The sequence below is a fragment of the Oncorhynchus nerka genome, linkage group LG14, assembly GCF_034236695.1.
Source record: "Oncorhynchus nerka isolate Pitt River linkage group LG14, Oner_Uvic_2.0, whole genome shotgun sequence".
Classification (NCBI taxonomy): Eukaryota; Metazoa; Chordata; class Actinopteri; order Salmoniformes; family Salmonidae; genus Oncorhynchus; species Oncorhynchus nerka.
Window position 1 is genome coordinate 78698579 of NC_088409.1, and position 21242 is coordinate 78719820.

General features: G+C 41.4%; 1 pseudogene; it reads left to right on the forward strand.

The window, feature by feature from the left end:
* The window catches only part of LOC115141934 (neurofibromin-like), a 133926-nt pseudogene that overhangs the window by 99041 nt on the left and 13643 nt on the right, over window positions 1-21242 (forward strand).

Below are 21242 nucleotides of genomic sequence, written 5' to 3' on the forward strand. Positions count from 1 at the left end.
ATACGGCACATTTCAATAACTTGGAAAGTTTCTTCAAGTGTAGTCGCAAAAACCATCAAGCGCTGTGATGAAACTGAATCTCATGTGGACCAGCACAGGAAAAGAAGACCCAGAGTTACCTCTACAGCAGAGGATAAGTTCATTAGAGTTACCAGTTTCAGAAATTGCAGCCCAAATAAATGCTTCACAGAGTTCAAGTAAAAGACACATCTCAACATCAACTGTTCAGAGGAGACTGTGTGAATCAGGCCTTCATGGTTGAGTTCTGCAAAGAAACCACTACTAAAGGACACCAATAATAAGAAGAGACTTGCTTGGGCCAAGAAACACGAGCAATGGACATTCGACCGGTGGAAATCTGTCATTTGTACTGAAGAGTCCAAATTTGAGATTTTTGGTTCCAACCGCCGTCTCTTTGTGAGACGCGGAGTAGGTGAACTGATTATCCCCGCATGTGTGGTTCCTACCGTAAAGCATGGAGGAGGATTTGTGATGGTTTGGGGGTGCTTTGCTGGTGGCACTTTGATTTATTTAGAATTCAAGGCATACTTAAACCAGTATGGCTACCACAGCGTTCTGCAGCGATAAACCATCCCATCTGGTTTGCGCTTAGTGGCATTATAATTAGTTTTTCAACAGGACAATGACCCAAAACACACCTCCAGGCTGTGTAAGGGCTATTTGACCAAGATGGAGAGTGATGGAATGTTGCATCAGATGATCTGGCCTCCACAATCCCCCGACCTCAACCCAATTGAGATGGTTTGGGATGAGTTGGACCGCAGAGTGAAGGAAAAGCAGCCAACAAGATCTCAGCATATGTGGGAACTCATTCAAGACTGTTGAAAAAGCATTCCTCATAAAGCTGGTTGAGAGAATACCAAGAATGTGCAAAGCTGTCATTTTATTTCATTTTTTATTATTTTTTCACCTTTATTTAACCAGGTAGGCTAGTTGAGAACAAGTTCTCATTTGCAACTGCGACCTGGCCAAGATAAAGCATAGCAGTGTGAACAGACAACACAGAGTTACACATGGAGTAAACAATTAACAAGTCAATAACACAGTAGAAAAAAAAAAAGAAAAAAAATGGGCATATACAATGTGTGCAAAAGGCATGAGGAGGTAGGCGAATAATACAATTTTGCAGATTAACACTGGGGTGATAAATGATCAGATGGTCATGTACAGGTAGAGATATTGGTGTGCAAAAGAGCAGAAAAGTAAATAAATAAATAAAAAAACAGTATAAAAACAGTATGGGAATGAGGTAGGTGAAAATGGGTGGGCTATTTACCAATAGACTATGTACAGCTGCAGCGATCGGTTAGCTGCTCGGATAGCTGATGTTTGAAGTTGGTGAGGGAGATAAAAGTCTCCAACTTCAGCGATTTTTGCAGTTCGTTCCAGTCACAGGCAGCAGAGTACTGGAACGAAAGGCGGCCAAATGAGGTGTTGGCTTTAGGGATGATCAGTGAGATACACCTGCTGGAGCGTGTGCTACGGATGGGTGTTGCCATCGTGACCAGTGAACTGAGATAAGGCGGAGCTTTACCTAGCATGGACTTATAGATGACCTGGAGCCAGTGGGTCTGGCGACGAATATGTAGCGAGGGCCAGCCGACTAGAGCATACAAGTCGCAGTGGTGGGTGGTATAAGGTGCTTTGGTGACAAAACGGATGGCACTATGATAGACTGCATCCAGTTTGCTGAGTAGAGTGTTGGAAGCCATTTTGTAGATGACATCGCCGAAATCGAGGATCGGTAGGATAGTCAGTTTTACTAGGGTAAGTTTGGCGGCGTGAGTGAAGGAGGCTTTGTTGCGGAATAGAAAGCCGACTCTTGATTTGATTTTCGATTGGAGATGTTTGATGTGAGTCTGGAAGGAGAGTTTGCAGTCTAGCCAGACACCTAGGTACTTATAGATGTCCACATATTCAAGGTCGGAACCATCCAGGGTGGTGATGCTAGTCGGGCATGCGGGTGCAGGCAGCGATCGGTTGAAAAGCATGCATTTGGTTTTACTCGTCATCAAGGGAAAGGGTGGCAACTTTGAAGAATCTAACATATGAATTATATTTTGATTTGTTTAACACTTCTTTTTTGTTACTACATGAATCCATGTGTTATTTCATAGTTTGGTAGTCTTCACTATTATTCTACAATGTAGAAAATAGTAAAAAATAAAATAAAGAAAACCCTTTGAATGAATAGGTGTGTCCAAACTTTTGACTCTTACTGTAAATGTAGGTAGAGGTAAAGTGACTATGCATCATATTTTATTGGTCACATACACGTGTTTATTATATGTTATTGCGGGTGTCGCGAAATGCTTGTGTTTCTAGCTCCAATAGTGCAGTGATGTCGAACAATTTCACAACAATACACACCAATCTAAAGTAAAATAAAATATAAATATTTGGATGAGCAATGTCAGAGCGGTGTACACTAAGATACAATATGTATGAGATGAGTAATGCAAAATATGTAAACATTATTGAAGTGGCCATTGATTTCAAGTCTGTATATAGGGCAGCACCCTCTAATGCAGGGGTGTCAAAGTCAAATGGACGGAGGGCCAAATAAAAAAATCAGCTACAAGACGAGGGCCGGACTGTTCGAATGTTCATTGAAAATTTTTTAAATGACGCATATAGTCTAGTGAACCTAATTGAACCTACTGAAAACCTAACAAATATATTACAATATGATCAGATAAATAAAGCAATATTTTCTTATGGCTCTGTCAGTAATCTTTAATTTTCAACAGACACAAAAGACAAATTTCCTTTATATAAATATCCCCATAACATGAACATTAAATGAAAGAAACCGGTATTCAAGGCACCATCAGTAGACTATATTTTCTATTTTAGCAAAAGTGGGCTAAATTTACTTCAAAGAAAAAACAATAATAGCAATTTTCTATCATCCACTCAACTGAAATATTTTTAAAATATAATTGGATTGAAATACAAAAAAATAAAGTGCAAAAATCTATTAATCAAAAACAACACTTTGTTTAAGGAGAAGTAACATGCAGTGAAAACAAATATTACATTTTAACTTTTAAACTTGAACTGAGTAAAAACTCTAAATATGTGATTGCACAGTAATGTTCACTTGTTTGAGGTTGAGGGTGATACTTGGTGGTGTCCCATCTTTTCCACAAGTTCATCAATGTTCGGGGTAAGGCTCTGAGCTGAAGAAATCCTCAGAATTGAGTGGAGGTGTTCAGCAGTAAGTCGACTTCTGTGTGATGTTTTGTTCAGGTTCATCAAAGAAAACAGTTGTTCACACAGGTATGTGCTGCCAAACATAGACAACGTTTGAGCAGCCTGGATGCGCAGCTGGGGCATTGTGCCGGGGAGGAACGGGCGAACTCCGCAGCACCCACTGCCGCATATTTTGCCCTCAGTGCATCATTGCATTGGAGGTCAATCAACTCCATTTGGAGGTTTGGTGGTGAGCTTTCCACGTCAACAGCAAATGGGTTACCGAGCAGTTCCAACCTGCTTTTTTGTGCTTCAAAGTCAGCAAATCGGCGTCGAAAGTCAGCGGCAAGCATACCTATTTTATCAGCCAACTGTGTGCTCGGGAACGCACTGGTAGAGAGCTTCTCTTTCATGGTCTGGCAGCTGGGAAAGTGGCTCAAATTTTCTTTCCGCATCTGCGTCTCCCACAGAGTCAGTTTGGTTTTAAATGCCTTCACTGTACTGTACATATCAGAGATGACACGATCCCGACCCTGCAGCTGCAAGTTTATTGCATTCAGATGACTCGTAATGTCACACAGAAAAGCCATTTCACACAGAAACATTTCGTCTCGGAGTTGTGTTGTGTCTTTCCCTTTGCTGTCCAAGAACAGACAAATCTCCTCACGAAGCTCGAAACATCTTTGAAGCACCTTTCCCTGGCTTAGCCATCGCACCTCTGTGTGATAAGGCAAATCACCATGCTCCGTTTCTAACTCCGTCAGAAATGCCTTGAACTGGCGGTGATTCAAACCTTGGCTCTGATAAAGTTAACTGTGCGTGATGATGCTCATTACATGCTCCATTTTCAAGGCTTTACCGCACAACGCTTCCTGGTGTATGATACAATGATAAGCTGTCAGCTCACCTGTCGCGTTTCCTCTTGCATCTTTTCCCGTATCTTCGCCACCAGTCCGCTCCTGTGTCCACACATCGCAGGTGCTCCGTCGGTTGTCAAACCCACGAGTTTTTCCCAAGGCAGCTCCATCTCATTTACACATCTTGACACCTCTTCATACAAATCATGCCCCGTAGTTGTGCCATGCATAGGACGTAAAGCCAAAAACTCCTCTGTCACGCTTAGGTTGGAGTCCACTCCGCGGATGAAAATTGACAACTGGGCAATGTCAGAAATGTCGGTGCTCTCATCCACAGCCAAGGAATATGCAATAAAATCTTTTCCCTTTTTCACAAGCTGCTCTTTTAGATTGATGGACAACTGGTCTACTCTCTCGGCAATGGTGTTTCTGCTCAGACTCACATTTAAAAAGAGTTGCCTTTTTTCTGGGCAAACTTCGTCACAAACTGGCCGGGCTGATTTAGCGATCTCTTCTGCCAAAATAAAACTGGCCTTGACAGCAGCCTGGCCTTGTGATTTGGCTTTTTTGAACAGAGCCTGTCGAGATTTGAGGCCTCGTTTTAATTCCTCTGCCTTTTGTAGCCTTTGTTCCATGTCCATATTCTTGTTTTTGTCCGCGTGTTTCGTTTCATAATGTCGTCTCAGATTATACTCTTTCAGTACCGCCACACTTTCTCCACACAGAAGACACACAGGTTTTCCAGCTACCTTCGTGAACATATACTCCGACTCCCACCTTGTTTGAAACCCCCGGTTCTCAGTATCCACCTTCCGTTTTGCCATTTTTGATGGGTATCTGAAAGTTAATTTTACTGTGATGCTGACGACTGCTGTGCCAATAAATATTGAAATGAAGCAGCCTACTGCTCGGTGCGTCACCTTTGCATTGTGGGAAATGTAGTATTGGTGCGTGTAAAAGATCTGCGGGCTGCCGGCTTGCTGCGGGCCGGTTCTAATAATAAATCAAGATCATCCCAGGGGCCGTAAAAAACCTTCTTGCGGGCCGGATGTGGCCCGCGGGCCTTGACTCTGACATATGTGCTCTAATGTGCTAATGATAACTATTTTACAGTCTGGCCTTGCGATAGAAGCTATTTTTCAGTCTTTCGGTCCCAGCTTTGATGTACTTGTACTGACCTCTACTTATGGAAGATAGAGGGGTGAACAGGCAGTGGCTCGGGTGGTTGTTGTCCTTGATGATCTTTTTGGCCTTCCTGTGACATCGGGTGCTGTATGTGTCCTGGAGGGCAGGTGGTCCCCGGTGTTGTTTTGGGCAGACCGCACCACCCTCTGGAGAGCGCTGTGGGCGGTGAAGTTGCTGTACCAGTCGGTGATACATTCTTACAGGATGCTCTCAATTGTGCATCTGTAGAAGTTTGTGTGGGTTTTAGGTGCCAAACTATATTTCTTCAGCCTCCTGAGGTTGAAGAGGCGCTGTTGCGCCTTCTTCACCACACTGTCTGTGTGGGTGGACCATTTCAGTTTGTCAGTGATGTGTACACCGAGGAACTTGAAGCTTTCCACCTCCACTGCTGTCCTGGTGATGTGGATATGGGGGTGCTGTTTCCTGAAGTCCACGATCATCTATTTTGTTTTGTTGACTTTGAGTGAGAGGTTATTTTCCACACCTCACCTCCTCCCTGTAGACTGTCTCGTCATTGTTGGTAATCAGGCCTACTACTGTTGTGTCATCTGCAAACTTGATGATTGAGTTGGAAGCGTGCTTGGCCACGTGGTCATGGGTGAACAGGGTGTACAGGAGGGGGCTGAGCACGCACCCTTGTGAGGGCACCGTGTTTAGAAAAAGCAAAGTGGAGGTATTGTTTCCTACCTTCACCACCTGTCAGGAAGTCCAGGACCCAGTTGCACAGGGCGGGGTTCAGAAACAGGTCCTCAAGCTTAATGATGAACTTGGAGGGTGCTGTGGTGTTGAATGCTGAGCTATAGTCAATGAACAGCATTCTTACATAGGTATTCCTCTTGTCCAGATGGGATAGATGCCAATTGCATGGTCTGTGGAGCTTTTGAAGTGGGTCTAGGGTGTCAGGTAGGGTGGAGGTTATACGATCCTTGACTAGTCTCTCAAAGCACTACATAATGACAGAAGTGAGTGCTACTGCACAATAGAAATTTAGTTCAGTTACATTAACTTTTTTGGGTACAGGAACAATGGTGGCCATCTTGAAGCATGTGGGGACAGCAGACTGGGATTGGGAGAAATTGAATATGTACTTAAACACTCCTGCTGTGCATGCTCTGAGGACGGGTCTCGGAATTATGTCTGAGCCAGCACCCTTGCGAGGGTTAACACGCTTAAATGTCTTACTGACGTCAGCCACGGAGAAGGAGAGTAGCGGGCCGTGTCGGTGGCACTACGTTATCCTCAAAGCAGGCGAAGAAGGTATTTAGCTTGTTCGGAAGCAAGACGTCTGTGTCCGCGAATTGGCTGGTTTTCTTTTTGTAGTCCGTGATTGTCTGTAGAACCTGCCACATACATCTCGTGTCTGAGCCGTTGAATTGCGACTCCACTTTGTCTCTATACTGACATTTTGCCTGTTTGATTGCCTTACGGAGGAAATAACTACACTGTTTGTATTCGGCCATATTCCCAGTCACCTTGCTATGGTTAAATGCGGTGGTTTGCGCTTTCAGTTTTGTGTGAATGCTGCCATCTATCCATGGTTTCTAGTTAGGGTAGGTTTTAATAGTCACAGTGGGTACAACATCTCCTATACGCTTCCACACCATCTGTGTATTCGTTGATGTTCTTCTCGGAGGCTACCCGGAACATATCTCAGTCCGCGTCGTCAAACCGATCTTGAAGTGTAGATTCCGTCATCGATGTAGATGACGTCATCGATGCACTTATTGATGAAGCCAGTGACTGATAAACTGGATGAACTCCTATCAAGACTATTATCCAATGACTGCACGTTGGGTGATAGGACTGATGGTAGAGGCGGGTTACCCACTCGCTGTCGGATTCTTACAAGGCACACCGACCTACGACCCATATATCTCTGTCTCTTCTTCATGCGAATGACTGGGATTTGGGCCTTGTCCAGTTTCTGAAGTACATACTTTGTGTCCGACTCATTAAAGAATAAATCTTTGTCTAGTATTTTTTATTTGATTTAACTAGGCAAGTCAGTTAAGAACAAATTCTTATTTTCAACGACGGCCTAGGAACAGTGGGTTAACTGCCTGTTCAGGAGCAGAACGACAGATTTGTACCTTGTCAGCTTGGGGATTTGAACTTGCAACCTTCTGGTTACTAGTCCAACGCTCTAACCACTATGCCACCCTGCGTAATCGCTGTTCTGTGATCCAGAAGCTCTTTTCGGTCATGAGATGGTGGCAGAAACATTATGTACAAAATATGTTACAAATAACGCAAAAAACGAACACAGTAGCACAATTGGTTAGGAGCCCGTAAAACGGCAGCCATCTCCTCCGGCACCATTATGTATATTCATGAATGTTTATGCAAAGATGGAAGTGTCCCATTACTGGTTTTCACCCTGATTGTGTGTGTGTGTGTGTGTGTGTGTGTGTGTGTGTGTGTGTGTGTGTGTGTGTGTGTGTGTGTGTGTGTGTGTGTGTGTGTGTGTGACTGTTTGCAGCCCTGCTCACCGTGTCAGAGGAGGTGCGTAGTCGCTGCAGTCTAAAACACAGGAAGTCTCTGCTGCTGTCTGAGATGGCCATGGAGAACATTCCCATGGATACCTACTCTCTGCAACACACTGACCCCAGCTGCAGGTGAGGCGCTCTCTACATCAAGACACTTTGATCCTGAATAGGTTTTAACTTTAGCTGAAGACGAAGCCCATTTTCCTTTATCCATAGTTGCATCTTGGTACAGTGCCTTGCGAAAGTATTCGGCCCCCTTGAACTTTGCGACCTTTTGCCACATTTCAGGCTTCAAACATAAAGATATAAAACTGTATTTTTTTGTGAAGAATCAACAACAAGTGGGACACAATCATGAGGTGGAACGACATTTATTGGATATTTCAAACTTTTTTAACAAATCAAAAACTGAAAAATTGGGCGTGCAAAATTATTCAGCCCCCTTAAGTTAATACTTTGTAGCGCCACCTTTTGCTGCGATTACAGCTGTAAGTCGCTTGGGGTATGTCTCTATCAGTTTTGCACATCGAGAAACTGAAATTTTTTCCCATTCCTCCTTGCAAAACAGCTCGAGCTCAGTGAGGTTGGATGGAGAGCATTTGTGAACAGCAGATTTCAGTTCTTTCCACAGATTCTCGATTGGATTCAGGTCTGGACTTTGACTTGGCCATTCTAATATCTGGATATGTTTATTTTTGAACCATTCCATTGTAGATTTTGTTTTATGTTTTGGATCATTGTCTTGTTGGAAGACAAATCTCCGTCCCAGTCTCAGGTCTTTTGCAGACTCCATCAGGTTTTCTTCCAGAATGGTCCTGTATTTGGCTCCATCCATCTTCCCATCAATTTTAACCATCTTCCCTGTCAATGCTGAAGAAAAGCAGGCCCATACAATGATGCTGCCACCACCATGTTTGACAGTGGGGATAGTGTGTTCAGGGTGATGAGCTGTGTTGCTTTTACACCAAACATAACGTTTTGCATTGTTGCCAAAAAGTTCAATTTTGGTTTCATCTGACCAGAGCACCTTCTTCCACATGTTTGGTGTGTCTCCCAGGTGGCTTGTGGCAAACTTTAAACAACACTTTTTATGGATATCTTTATGAAATGGCTTTCTTCTTGCCACTCTTCCATAAAGGCCAGATTTGTGCAATATACTACTGATTGTTGTCCTATGGACAGAGTCTCTCACCTCAGCTGTAGATCTCTGCAGTTCATCCAGAGTGATCATGGGCCTCTTGGCTGCATCTCTGATCAGTCTTCTCCTTGTATGAACTGAAAGTTTAGAGGGACGGCCAGGTCTTGGTAGATTTGCAGTGGTCTGATACTCCTTCCATTTCAATATTATCGCTTGCACAGTGCTCCTTGGGATGTTTAAAGCTTGGGAAATCTTTTTGTATCCAAATCCGGCTTTAAACTTCTTCACAGCAGTATCTCGGACCTGCCTGGTGTGTTCCTTGTTCTTCATGATGCTCTCTGCGCTTTTAACGGACCTCTGAGACTATCACAGTGCAGGTGCATTTATACGGAGACTTGATTACACACAGGTGGATTGTATTTATCATCATTAGTCATTTAGGTCAACATTGGATCATTCAGAGATCCTCACTGAACTTCTGGAGAGAGTTTGCTGCACTGAAAGTAAAGGGGCTGAATAATTTTGCACGCCCAATTTTTCAGTTTTTGATTTGTTAAAAAAGTTTGAAATATCCAATAAATGTCGTTCCACTTCATGATTGTGTCCCACTTGTTGTTGATTCTTCACAAAAAAATACAGTTTTATATCTTTATGTTTGAAGCCTGAAATGTGGCAAATGGTCGCAAAGTTCAAGGGGGCCGAATACTTTCGCAAGGCACTGTAAGTATCTTTACCAAGATGCAACTTATGTTCTTGGTAAATATCTTTACCATCAAGCTTGAAGTGTTATTTCCGTACCTGTGGCCCCCATCTCCTCCCCTCAGGACACTGAGAGAGTGCCAGCTGTGGGCATCTCCCAAGGTGTCAGAGCGCTATCTGAATGCCTACTATCCTACGGTGGGGCAGATCAGCCCCCGTACACGCAAGTCCATGAGCCTGGACATGGGCCAGGCCTCCCATGCCAACACCAAGAAGCTGCTGGGTAACTATAACATTGCTGCTAAACTACACTGGTAATGTTGTCTAGGTGTTCCCCTTAGCATTGGAGTAGCATTTTATACTGCTGCGCCAGAAGTGTATCATGCAAGCAGTTTTTTTGGGTGTATACTCTGTCTATGCTTTGAAGCCATGCTAATGCTGACTATCACCAGGCAGTATTGACTACAGCGTTAGTTGCGTCTCATGTCCGGCAAGAAATACACCCCTGATCTAAGAGTGCTGTAAGATGTACATCCCATGTCACCACTCACCACCTTATCTGCCTAGACCCTCTCCTCACCCTCTTCAATCATTAGCTCTACACTCTCTGTCTGTGGTATATTTCTTCAGGAACCAGGAAGAGTTTTGATCACCTGATATCTGACTCCAAAGCACCAAAGAGACCAGAGACCGAGTCTGGCGTCACCACCCCGCCTAAGGTTAGGTGCGTGGCCGAGAACGACAATGAGATAGACAACCAAAGAATGGGCCACTCCCACCTCCGCAAGATGTCTGTGACCGAGTCCAATGTCCTTTTGGACGAGGAGGTGCTGACTGACCCCAAAGTCCAGGCCCTGCTGCTCACTGTGCTGGTGAGAGGATTATCACACAAACTCACACCTGGCAAAATAAGAAATACTTATAAAGCGGGTAATAATATAATAATAATAATATAATATGTAACACACTCACTGGACATACAGTACATGTTGCACATAGTCAGTGGACCACTAGTTACTGCTCGGGTCCAAGTAGTTATCATGAATGGATTGCACATCGGGAGGCAGCAACATGCTGTGCATTTGGTAAGTATTCAGACCCCTTGACTTTTTCCATATTTTGTTTGTTCCCCTCATCAATCAACAAAATGTGGAAAAAGTCAATACTTTCCGAATGTAGCATACAGCTTTCTACTGTATATAACTGGTTCAGTCTATAAACGTATGCTGTATGTTTCTCTGTCCAAGGCCACCCAGGTCAAGTACACCACAGATGATTTTGACCAGAGGATCCTGTACGAGTATCTAGCTGAAGCTAGCGTCGTCTTCCCAAAAGTCTTTCCCGTCGTGTAAGTAAACATGCCCGAAAATCCCCAGGCAAAACCAAATACATAGCCTAAGAGCCTACTTTTCCCTAAGCTAATCTAGAGCCTCTAGGGAGAGGCCTGTCCTGCTCCAAATGCATCATGGGAGTTGTAGTGTGGTTTATCTAGCTATAGAGATTCTATGTGGGCGGCTGTATACAAGTAAAAATGTCACAGGTTCAAAATATAGATTTTTTTACATTTATTTTTATTTCACCTTTATTTAACCAGGTAGGCTAGTTGAGAACAAGTTCTCATTTACAATTGCGATCTGGCCAAGATAAAGCAAAGCAGTTCGACACATACAACAACACAGAGTTACACATGGAATAAACAAACATACAATCAATAATACAGTAGGAAAATCTATATACAGCATGTGCAAATGAGGTAGGATAAGAGGTAAGGCAATAAATAGGCCATGGTGGCATGTGCAGAAGATGAATGTGCAAGTAGAGATACTGGGATGCAAAGGATCAAGATAAATACAAAAATACAGTATGGGGTTGAGGTAGGTTGGATGGGCTATTTACAGATGAGCTATGTACAGGTTAACTTGAGAACTGTCTCATATGAGGCCTAGTTATTCACCAGTGTGTTTGAGTCCTGTCATGATATGTGTTGAACGGGTCACTGGGAAAGGGTGTTGCCATGCAGAGTGAGGTGTGTCTGTAATGATTATGGGGCCTACCTAGCTGATGTTTATCTTTGTTTCCTCCTCTTCTCAGCCACAACCTGCTGGACTCCAAGATCAACACGCTGCTGTCTATGTGCCAGGATACCAACCTGCTGAACCCAGTGCATGGCATCGTTCAGAGTGTGGTCTACCATGAAGAGTCTCCTCCACAATACCAACCCTCCTATCTACAGAGTATGTACATTCATCTACAGACATGCTCTTCCCATCTCTCTCCTCTGTTCCTCATCTACCTCATTTCGCATCATTCATCTCTCTCTGACCCCTCCCTTTGTCTCTCTCTCCTGTCGATCGCTGTCTGTCTCTCTGCCCCTATCTCCTCCTCTACTTTTCTCATCCTTCATTTCTCTCTCTCTGTTTCAGTCCCCATCTCCTCCTCTACATCTCATCTCCCATCCTTCACCTTTCTCTGCCCCCTCTTCCTCTCTTGCCCTTTCCCCTGACTGTTATGTTGTGTTTTCTTCTTTAGCAGTTTAACTTTGCCAATGATACCTTTCTCCCTCCATTACTTTTTTCCTCTCTCTCTCTCTCTCTCTCTCTCTCTCTCTCTCTCTCTCTCTCTCTTTCTCTTTCTTTCTCTCTCTTTCTTTCTCTCTTTCTCTCTCTCTTTCTCTTTCTCTCTCTCTCTCTCTCTTTCTCTCACACAGGCTTCGGCTTCAATGGACTTTGGAGGTTTGCCGGACCATTCTCAAAGGTATGATTCATTGCCCTCATATTTCCCTTTCATTCTCCCCAAGGCAGTGCGGCCGTGCTGGAAGAATTTAGCCCCGGTAAGCAATTACAGCCTTGCCAGGGAGCCTGCCGATTGCCCCAAGATTTATTGGACATCCTCCACTCTCGCTCTCTCTCTCTCTCTCTCTCTCTCTCTCTCTCTCTCTCTCTCGCTCTCTCTCTCTCTCTCTCTCTCTCTCTGTCTCTCTCTCTCTCTCTCTCTCTGGCCACCTCAGTTTCCCTTATGATGGTTCTGAGTAAATAGGACAAGCAGATTCTTCTAACTCTGAGTTGATGGTCTGGTTTCAGAATGGGGCCACATATACAGTACCAGTAAAAAGTATAGACACACCTACTCATTCCAGGGTTTTTATTTATTTATACTGCCCCTACCTTATCACAGCACAACTGATTGGCTCAAACGCATTAAGAAGGAAAGAAATTCCACAACTTTTAACAAGGCACACATGTTAATTGAAATGCATTCCTGGTGACTACCTCATGAAGCTGGTTGAGAGAATGCTAAGAGTGTGCAAAGCTGTTATCAAGGCAAAGGGTGAAAACTTTGAAGAAGTTATTTCATAGTTTGGGATGTGTTGGGATTCTCTCGCTGTTCTATATGTGTTGGGATTCTCTCACTGTTCTATATGTGTTGGTATTCTCACTGTTCTATATGTGTTGGTATTCTCACTGTTCTATATGTGTTGGGATTCTCTCACTGTTCTATATGTGTTGGGATTCTCTCACTCTTCTATATGTGTTGGGATTCTCTCACCCTTCTATATGTGTTGAGATTCTCTCACTGTTCTATATGTGTTGGGATTCTCTCACTGTTCTATATGTGTTGGTATTCTCACTGTTCTATATGTGTTGGGATTCTCTCACTGTTCTATATGTGTTGGGATTCTCTCACTCTTCTATATGTGTTGGGATTCTCTCACCCTTCTATATGTGTTGAGATTCTCTCACTGTTCTATATGTGTTGGGATTCTCTCACTGTTCTATATGTGTTGGGATTCTCTCGCTGTTCTATATGTGTTGGGATTCTCTCACTGTTCTATATGTGTTGGGATTCTCTCACTCTTCTATATGTGTTGGGATTCTCTCACTCTTCTATATGTGTTGGGATTCTCACTGTTCTATATGTGTTTAGATTCTCACACTGTTCTATATGTGTTGGGATTCTCACTGTTCTATATGTGTTGGGATTCTCTCACTGTTCTATATGTGTTGGGATTCTCACTGTTCTATATGTGTTGGGATTCTCTCACTGTTCTATATGTGTTGGGATTCTCTCACTCTTCTATATGTGTTGGGATTCTCTCACTCTTCTATATGTGTTGGGATTCTCACTGTTCTATATGTGTTGGGATTCTCTCACTCTTCTATATGTGTTGAGAATCTCTCACTGTTCTATATGTGTTGGGATTCTCTCACTGTTCTATATGTGTTGGGATTCTCTCACTGTTCTATATGTGTTGGGATTCTCTCACTGTTCTATATGTGTTGAGATTCTCTCACTGTTCTATATGTGTTGGGATTCTCTCACTCTTCTATATGTGTTGAGATTCTCTCACTGTTCTATATGTGTTGGGATTCTCTCACTGTTCTATATGTGTTGGGATTCTCTCACTGTTCTATATGTGTTGGGATTCTCTCACTGTTCTATATGTGTTGAGATTCTCTCACTGTTCTATATGTGTTGAGATTCTCACACTGTTCTATATGTGTTGGGATTCTCACTGTTCTATATGTGTTGGGATTCTCTCACTGTTCTATATGTGTTGGGATTCTCTCACTGTTCTATATGTGTTGGGATTCTCTCACTGTTCTATATGTGTTGGGATTCTCTCACTGTTCTATATGTGTTGAGATTCTCACACTGTTCTATATGTGTTGGGATTCTCTCACTGTTCTATATGTGTTGAGATTCTCACACTGTTCTATATGTGTTGGGATTTGATACTGTTCTATATGTGTTGGGATTCTCTCACTGTTCTATATGTGTTGGTATTCTCTCACTGTTCTATATGTGTTGAGATTCTCACACTGTTCTATATGTGTTTGGATTCTCTCACTGTTCTATATGTGTTGGGATTCTCTCACTGTTCTATATGTGTTGGGATTCTCTCACTCTTCTATATGTGTTGGGATTCTCACTGTTCTATATGTGTTTAGATTCTCACACTGTTCTATATGTGTTGGGATTCTCACTGTTCTATATGTGTTGGGATTCTCACTGTTCTATATGTGTTGGGATTCTCACTGTTCTATATGTGTTGGGATTCTCTCGCTGTTCTATATGTGTTGGGATTCTCTCACTCTTCTATATGTGTTGGGATTCTCACTGTTCTATATGTGTTGGGATTCTCTCGCTGTTCTATATGTGTTGGGATTCTCTCACTCTTCTATATGTGTTGGGATTCTCACTGTTCTATATGTGTTGGGATTCTCACTGTTCTATATGTGTTGGGATTCTCTCACTGTTCTATATGTGTTGGGATTCTCACTGTTCTATATGTGTTGGGATTCTCTCACTGTTCTATATGTGTTGGGATTCTCACTGTTCTATATGTGTTGGGATTCTCACTGTTCTATATGTGTTGGGATTCTCTCACTGTTCTATATGTGTTGGGATTCTCACTGTTCTATATGTGTTGGGATTCTCTCACTGTTCTATATGTGTTGGGATTCTCTCACTGTTCTATATGTGTTGGGATTCTCACTGTTCTATATGTGTTGGGATTCTCTCACTGTTCTATATGTGTTGGGATTCTCACTGTTCTATATGTGTTGGGATTCTCTCACCCTTCTATATGTGTTGAGATTCTCTCACTGTTCTATATGTGTTGGGATTCTCTCACTGTTCTATATGTGTTGGGATTCTCTCACTGTTCTATATGTGTTGGGATTCTCTCACCCTTCTATATGTGTTGAGATTCTCTCACTGTTCTATATGTGTTGGGATTCTCTCACTGTTCTATATGTGTTGGGATTCTCTCACTCTTCTATATGTGTTGGGATTCTCTCACTCTTCTATATGTGTTGGGATTCTCACTGTTCTATATGTGTTTAGATTCTCACACTGTTCTATATGTGTTGGGATTCTCACTGTTCTATATGTGTTGGGATTCTCTCACTGTTCTATATGTGTTGGGATTCTCACTGTTCTATATGTGTTGGGATTCTCTCACTGTTCTATATGTGTTGGGATTCTCTCACTCTTCTATATGTGTTGGGATTCTCTCACTCTTCTATATGTGTTGGGATTCTCTCACTGTTCTATATGTGTTGGGATTCTCACTGTTCTATATGTGTTGGGATTCTCTCACTCTTCTATATGTGTTGAGATTCTCTCACTGTTCTATATGTGTTGGGATTCTCTCACTGTTCTATATGTGTTGGGATTCTCTCACTGTTCTATATGTGTTGAGATTCTCTCACTGTTCTATATGTGTTGGGATTCTCTCACTCTTCTATATGTGTTGAGATTCTCTCACTGTTCTATATGTGTTGGGATTCTCTCACTGTTCTATATGTGTTGAGATTCTCTCACTGTTCTATATGTGTTGAGATTCTCACACTGTTCTATATGTGTTGGGATTCTCACTGTTCTATATGTGTTGGGATTCTCTCACTGTTCTATATGTGTTGGGATTCTCTCACTGTTCTATATGTGTTGGGATTCTCTCACTGTTCTATATGTGTTGGGATTCTCTCACTGTTCTATATGTGTTGAGATTCTCACACTGTTCTATATGTGTTGGGATTCTCTCACTGTTCTATATGTGTTGAGATTCTCACACTGTTCTATATGTGTTGGGATTCTCTCACTGTTCTATATGTGTTGGGATTCTCTAACTGTTCTATATGTGTTGGGATTCTCTCACTGTTCTATATGTGTTGGGATTCTCTCACTCTTCTATATGTGTTGGGATTCTCACTGTTCTATATGTGTTTAGATTCTCACACTGTTCTATATGTGTTGGGATTCTCACTGTTCTATATGTGTTGGGATTCTCACTGTTCTATATGTGTTGGGATTCTCACTGTTCTATATGTGTTGGGATTCTCTCGCTGTTCTATATGTGTTGGGATTCTCTCACTCTTCTATATGTGTTGGGATTCTCACTGTTCTATATGTGTTGGGATTCTCTCGCTGTTCTATATGTGTTGGGATTCTCTCACTCTCCTATATGTGTTGGGATTCTCACTGTTCTATATGTGTTGGGATTCTCACTGTTCTATATGTGTTGGGATTCTCTCACTGTTCTATATGTGTTGGGATTCTCACTGTTCTATATGTGTTGGGATTCTCTCACTGTTCTATATGTGTTGGGATTCTCACTGTTCTATATGTGTTGGGATTCTCTCACTGTTCTATATGTGTTGGGATTCTCACTGTTCTATATGTGTTGGGATTCTCTCACTGTTCTATATGTGTTGGGATTCTCACTGTTCTATATGTGTTGGGATTCTCTCACTGTTCTATATGTGTTGGGATTCTCACTGTTCTATATGTGTTGGGATTCTCTCACTGTTCTATATGTGTTGGGATTCTCTCACTGTTCTATATGTGTTGGGATTCTCTCACTCTTCTATATGTGTTGGGATTCTCACTGTTCTATATGTGTTGGGATTCTCACTGTTCTATATGTGTTGGGATTCTCTCACTGTTCTATATGTGTTGGGATTCTCACTGTTCTATATGTGTTGGGATTCTCTCACTGTTCTATATGTGTTGGGATTCTCACTGTTCTATATGTGTTGGGATTCTCTCACTGTTCTATATGTGTTGGGATTCTCACTGTTCTATATGTGTTGGGATTCTCTCACTGTTCTATATGTGTTGGGATTCTCTCACTGTTCTATATGTGTTGGGATTCTCACACTGTTCTATATGTGTTGAGATTCTCACACTGTTCTATATGTGTTGGTATTTAATACTGTTCTATATGTGTTGGGAGTCTCTCACTGTTCTATATGTGTTGTGATTCTCTCACTGTTCTATATGTGTTAAGATTCTCACACTGTTCTATATGTGTTGGTATTTAATACTGTTCTATATGTGTTGGGATTCTCACACTGTTCTATATGTGTTGGGGTTTGATACTGTTCTATACGTGTTGAGATTCTCACACTGTTCTATATGTGTTGGTATTTAATACTGTTCTATATGTGTTGAGATTCTCACACTGTTCTATATGTGTTGGTATTTAATACTGTTCTATATGTGTTGGGATTCTCACACTGTTCTATATGTGTTGGGATTCTCTCACTGTTCTATATGTGTTGGGATTCTCACACTGTTCTATATGTGTTGGGATTCTCACACTGTTCTATATGTGTTGGGATTCTCTCACTGTTCTATATGTGTTGGGATTCTCACACTGTTCTATATGTGTTGGGATTCTCACACTGTTCTATATGTGTTGGGATTCTCTCACTGTTCTATATGTGTTGGGATTCTCACACTGTTCTATATGTGTTGGGATTCTCTCACTGTTCTATATGTGTTGGGATTCTCACACTGTTCTATATGTGTTGAGATTCTCACACTGTTCTATATGTGTTGGGATTCTCACTGTTCTATATGTGTTGAGATTCTCTCACTGTTCTATATGTGTTGGTATTTAATACTGTTCTATATGTGTTGGGATTCTCACTGTTCTATATGTGTTGAGATTCTCTCACTGTTCTATATGTGTTGGTATTTAATACTGTTCTATATGTGTTGGGATTCTCACACTGTTCTATATGTGTTGGGATTCTCACACTGTTCTATATGTGTTGGGATTCTCTCACTGTTCTATATGTGTTGGGATTCTCACACTGTTCTATATGTGTTGGGATTCTCACACTGTTCTATATGTGTTGGGATTCTCACTGTTCTATATGTGTTGGGATTCTCACTGTTCTATATGTGTTGGGATTCTCACTGTTCTATATGTGTTGGGATTCTCACTGTTCTATATGTGTTGGGATTCTCACACTGTTCTATATGTGTTGAGATTCTCACTGTTCTATATGTGTTGGGATTCTCACTGTTCTATATGTGTTGGGATTCTCACTGTTCTATATGTGTTGGGATTCTCACTGTTCTATATGTGTTGGGATTCTCACACTGTTCTATATGTGTTGGGATTCTCACTGTTCTATATGTGTTGGGATTCTCTCACTGTTCTATATGTGTTGGGATTCTCACTGTTCTATATGTGTTTAGATTCTCACACTGTTCTATATGTGTTGGGGTTTGATACTGTTCTATACGTATTGGGATTCTCTCATTCTTCTATATGTGTTGGGATTCTCACTGTTCTATATGTGTTGGGATTCTCTCGCTGTTCTATATGTGTTGAGATTCTCACACTGTTCTATATGTGTTGGGATTCTCACTGTTCTATATGTGTTGGGATTCTCTCACTGTTCTATATGTGTTGGGATTCTCTCGCTGTTCTATATGTGTTGGGATTCTCACTGTTCTATATGTGTTGGGATTTGGTACTGTTCTATATGTGTTGGGATTCTCGCTGTTCTATATGTGTTTAGATTCTCACACTGTTCTATATGTGTTGGGATTCTCACTGTTCTATATGTGTTGGGATTCTCACTGTTCTATATGTGTTGGGATTCTCACACTGTTCTATATGTGTTGGGATTCTCTCGCTGTTCTATATGTGTTGAGATTCTCACACTGTTCTATATGTGTTGGGATTCTCTCACTGTTCTATATGTGTTGGGATTCTCTCACTGTTCTATATGTGTTGGGATTCTCTCGCTGTTCTATATGTGTTGGGATTCTCTCACTGTTCTATATGTGTTGGGATTCTCACTGTTCTATATGTGTTGGGATTCTCTCACTGTTCTATATGTGTTGGGATTCTCTCACTGTTCTATATGTGTTGGGATTTGGTACTGTTCTATATGTGTTGGGATTCTCTCGCTGTTCTATATGTGTTGGGATTCTCTCACTGTTCTATATGTGTTGGGATTCTCTCACTGTTCTATATGTGTTGGGATTCTCTCGCTGTTCTATATGTGTTGGGATTCTCTCACTCTTCTATATGTGTTGGGATTCTCACTGTTCTATATGTGTTGGGATTCTCTCACTGTTCTATATGTGTTGGGATTCTCTCACTGTTCTATATGTGTTGGGATTTGGTACTGTTCTATATGTGTTGGGATTCTCTCACTGTTCTATATGTGTTGGGATTCTCACTGTTCTATATGTGTTGGGATTCTCTCACTGTTCTATATGTGTTGGGATTCTCTCACTCTTCTATATGTGTTGGGATTCTCACTGTTCTATATGTGTTGGGATTCTCTCACTGTTCTATATGTGTTGGGATTCTCTTGCTGTTCTATATGTGTTTAGATTCTCACACTGTTCTATATGTGTTGGGATTTGATACTGTTCTATATGTGTTGTGATTTGATACTGTTCTATACGTGTTGGGATTCTCTCACTGTTCTACATGTGTTGGTATTTAATACTGTTCTATATGTGTTGGGATTCTCACTGTTCTATATGTGTTTAGATTCTCACACTGTTCTATATGTGTTGGGATTTGATACTGTTCTATATGTGTTGGGATTTGATACTGTTCTATATGTGTTGGGATTCTCTCGCTGTTCTATATGTGTTGGGATTTGGTACTGTTCTATATGTGTTGGTATTTAATACTGTTCTATACGTGTTGGGATTCTCACTGTTCTATATGTGTTGGGATTTGGTACTGTTCTATATGTGTTGGTATTTAATACTGTTCTATACGTGTTGGGATTCTCACTGTTCTACATGTTTTGGGATTTGGTACTGTTCTATATGTGTTGGTATTTAATACTGTTCTATATGTGTTGGGATTTGATACTGTTCTATATGTGTTGGGATTCTCACTGTTCTATATGTGTTGGGATTCTCACTGTTCTATATGTGTTGGGATTCTCTCGCTGTTCTATATGTGTTGAGATTCTCACACTGTTCTATATGTGTTGGGATTCTCTCACTGTTCTATATGTGTTGGGATTCTCTCACTGTTCTATATGTGTTGGGATTCTCACTGTTCTATATGTGTTGGGATTCTCTCACTGTTCTATATGTGTTGGGATTCTCTCGCTGTTCTATATGTGTTGGGATTTGATACTGTTCTATATGTGTTGTGATTTGATACTGTTCTATACGTGTTGGGATTCTCTCACTGTTCTACATGTGTTGGTATTTAATACTGTTCTATATGTGTTGGGATTCTCACTGTTCTATATGTGTTTAGATTCTCACACTGTTCTATATGTGTTGGGATTTGATACTGTTCTATATGTGTTGGGATTTGATACTGTTCTATATGTGTTGGGATTCTCTCGCTGTTCTATATGTGTTGGGATTCTCTCACTGTTCTATATGTGTTTAGATTCTCACACTGTTCTATATGTGTTGGGATTTGATACTGTTCTATATGTGTTGGGATTCTCACACTGTTCTATATGTGTTTAGATTCTCACACTGTTCTATATGTGTTGGGATTTGATACTGTTCTATATGTGTTGGGATTTGATACTGTTCTATATGTGTTGGGATTTGATACTGTTCTATATGTGTTGGTATTTAATACTGTTCTATATGTGTTGGGATTTGGTACTGTTCTATATGTGTTGGTATTTAATACTGTTCTATACGTGTTGGGATTCTCACTGTTCTATATGTGTTGGGATTTGGTACTGTTCTATATGTGTTGGTATTTAATACTGTTCTATACGTGTTGGGATTCTCACTGTTCTACATGTTTTGGGATTTGGTACTGTTCTATATGTGTTGGTATTTAATACTGTTCTATATGTGTTGGGATTTGATACTGTTCTATATGTGTTGGGATTCTCACTGTTCTATATGTGT